Below are 3,950 nucleotides of genomic sequence, written 5' to 3'. Positions count from 1 at the left end.
CTGGAAAAAATGGTAATATACCACAGAAACCAAAGTGACAGTTTATTTATTTATTTTTTTAAATATTTTATTTATGCATTTTCTCCCCTTTTTCTCGATTGCATCATGCTTCCTCTCCACCAATGCCGATCCCCGCTCTGAATGAGGAGAACGAAGCTAACCCACGTCCCCTCCGACACGTGGGCAGCATGCAGATGCATCTTATCACCTACACTTTGGCAGTGCAGCTCAGCACTGTGTACGGAGAGACACACTCTTTTCTCATCTCTGTGCAGGCACCATCATTCAACCAGCAGAGGTCGTAATTGCACCAGTCATGAGTCCCCATCCGGCTTATTCCCGCCCAAATCTGAACAACAGGCCAAATGTTGTTCATGTGGCTGCTCAGCCTTAGCCGGCAGGCAGAGCTGAGATTCGATACGATGTATTCGAGATCCCAGCTTAGGTCACAGCGTGTTTTTCTCGCTGCGCCACCTGAGCGGCCGTAAGGTTACAGTTTATTGCCAGCAAATTTAGTAGAGTTTCATCTAAATTGCTGGTTGTTGGTTTACTTTTAGTAAAGTCCACATATTTTTAACAGAACTGAGGTCAGGATCTTTGGACGATCATTCAAAACCTATACAATTGTGACTGAATACAATTTGAGCAAATGAGGCATAAGGGCCCTGCTCAGGGGCCCAACAGTGGCAACGTGGCTGCAATCCAGCAACTTTTGGATTACTAGTCCAGTACCCATACAACTAAGCTACCACTGCTCACTTGACCATAATACTCTCCTCCAGAAATTACTTTGTCCATGTTATCAGTAACAACCTTCAGTCCAGCCTTAAGGTGGACTATCATCTTGACTGTGGACAGTGTCAGTTAAGTTCCAGAAGCTTTAAATGCATTGCAGTCCTATTTTTGTGGCTCTTGGATCGTGTCCGACAAGCTGGATTTTTAATTTATTTCGAGTATGAGGTAATAGATTGAGTTTTCATTTTAACCTTGGCAGACAGACCAGTGTTCCAGGGACTTTCCCTCTTACACACAAATGGTTTTGGGACATAAAGTTGGTTATAAATAGATTCAAGTGACATTTCTGTTTCCCGAGATCTGTACAGAGCTTCGTCATGAAGGAACACTAACTATGTGTGTCCACATAAATAGAGCTATTGTGACCGACTATATTAGTTGATCTAATAAGGAATTTAGAGAATATGCCAAGAACTCTAAAGATATAAAAAAAAATAATTAACCATCAAATGTAATTAAAACAAACAACAAAAAACTCAATCTTTTAATCTTTCAAATTCAGCAGAAGGTTTTGCTATTATTATTATTATAGTTAATATTTGATCCACTACATTTCCAAAAGTATGTGGACACATAAACATGAGCTTGTTAGGCATCCTATTTCCAAAACATGAATATGCACTTATATAAATGTTGCACATCCTTTGTGGCTACAAACAACCTTCACTTTTTTTTTTTATGAAAGCTTTAATGGCCTAGTGGGTAGAGCTTTGGGCTATCAATTAAAAGGTTGAGAGTTCTAATCCCAGCTCTGCCATGCAGCCACTGTTGGGCACTTAAACAAGGTCCTTAACCCTCTCTGCTCCAGGGGGGCTTGTGCAGTGGCTGACCCTGCGCTCTGACCCCAGCTTCCAAACAAGCTGGGCTTTTTTGCGAAGAGAGAATTTCCTTTTACTGTACACCTGTATACACCGATCAGGCATAACATTATGACCACCTTCCTTATATTGTGTTGGTCCCCCTTTTGCTGCTAAAACACCCCTGACCCGTAAAGGCATGAAGTCTGACACCTTTCTATCAGAACCAGCATTAACTTCTTCAGCAATCTGAGCTACAGTAGCTCGTCTGTTGGATCGGACCACACGGGCCAGCCATCGCTCCCCACGTGCATGAAGGAGCCTTGGCCGCCCATGACCCTGTCGCTGGTTTACCACTGTTCCTTTCTTGGACCACTTTTCATAGATACTAACCAATGCAGTTTTGGAGATGCTCTGACCCAGTCGTCTAGCCATCACAGTTTGGCCCTTACGCTCGCCCATTTTTCCTGCTTGTAACACATCAACATTGAGGACAAAATGTTCACTTGCTGCCAAATATATCCCACCTACTAACAGGTGCCGTGATGAAGAGATAATCAGTGTTATTCACTTCACCTCTCAGTGGTCATAATGTTATGCCTGGTCGTTGTATGTATATATGACAAATAATGGCATTCTATCTTTCTACAAAATTTTGGAGTGTGTCTGTGGGAACTCTTTAGTCAGGACTCTTTCACTCAGATCACAACAAAACATGTCAATGCACAGGCTCACAGTCATGCTAGATTAGCATATGTCCTTCCCTAAACTACCATAAAATACCTGAACTCAAAAATTAAGCCATAATGTGCGTTATGCCTAGTTCACACTAGGGCTGTCGCGGTGAAAGAATTTCCCCTTGCGATATTCAACCTGTCTCAATATCGCGGTATGCGGTGATATCGCCATTTATTTATTTATTTTTATTTTTTTGAAAATTACTTAATTAATCTGCATTTTAGAGCTATATAAACAAGCTTTATTGTTAGGCTATGATTCGGTATATTATTGCTTTATAATGACAAAGATGAGACAGCTTTAAGACCAATGAAATGCGTGTTTAATGTTAAATACAGAACAGAGCAGGGATGCGCGTCTTTTCTCTATTAAAAAAGGTTTAAATTTAGCTTCTAGCCTAGGATAGATATACACTGTGAAACAAAAAAAAAAAGTGTTTAGGCTAAATATTTTAAACGCACATCTAATCAAAATATGGTAAAAAAAAAATAGAATAAAGAATAAAGTCTGTAAGAGTTTAAACCTGCGTTATCATGCGCGCTAGACGAACCAACATGTTCATCTGATGTGGTTTAGAGAGGATCTGAGTGGGGTAGTGATGTTCCCGACGTTACCGATGTTACACTAATACACGTGTACTGATCCTGCATGCGACTTTACAGAGCAAAGCAAATCTAGCCTGGTTATTGCGCCACTATTAACTATCTATTTAGTAGATATAATTAACATAACAATATATACTACATTTTAAGTTATTATTCGTTTCAATACATTTTTATTCAACGAAAAAATACATTTAAATCATTCCAGCAAGAGAATATTTGCAGGCTGCAATGCCATATTAACCGTCATTAAGTGTTTTAGTACGCCGAGGCTGTTTGAATATAGTCTAAATTACAAGTATTTTATTGAGTGTGAACTCAATTTGATCATTAATAAACTTGCCTATAATTCCTGTTGTGATTGTTTACATTTTAAAACACAAAGCCTGACACTCAGCAGCAACGCATGCGAACAGGTTGCGGGAAAATGTCGCTCCTAGCTCATTTTCATTATGAATTTATTTAACACTTATTACGCCCGATTGTAAGCGTATAAAACAAGATGGACCCTGCAAAAAAAAAAAAGTTAAGAAAGAAAGAAAAAACTTGCATATCGCGGTGATGCGGTTGCTTGGCATGCCCTGCTGGTCTATACCGCGATATTTCAAAATTGCGGTTAGCGCGACAGCCCTAGTTCACACTACACAATTTTTTGCCCTGATTTTCACTCACTGACTGGTCGGCGCTAGATTTTCCGGCTCGGAAGCAACTCGGCGTTCGCTCGGTGATCGAAACTCAATCGCTACGTGTGAACTACTCAACAGCTCGATCCGAGTGGCTCACCGAGCACTCGGCGACTGAAGTTATATATCTAGCATGTCAAATATCTGGATACGAGTTGGCCGACTGGCAATGAGTGCTATGTCGAACAGCCAATGAGAATGCAAGATACGGTGTGAGAGGAAACTCGGGGTAGGAGTTGTAAAAAGGTGGGACGGGGGGGATAATATAGTTTATATCAGAATACATTGGCACACACACAAGTTTTACAAGTTCTCTACAAAACGTAACACCAACG

This window comes from Trichomycterus rosablanca, chromosome 18, assembly GCF_030014385.1.
Source record: "Trichomycterus rosablanca isolate fTriRos1 chromosome 18, fTriRos1.hap1, whole genome shotgun sequence".
Taxonomy (NCBI): domain Eukaryota; kingdom Metazoa; phylum Chordata; class Actinopteri; order Siluriformes; family Trichomycteridae; genus Trichomycterus; species Trichomycterus rosablanca.
This window is presented reverse-complemented; position numbering follows the sequence as displayed.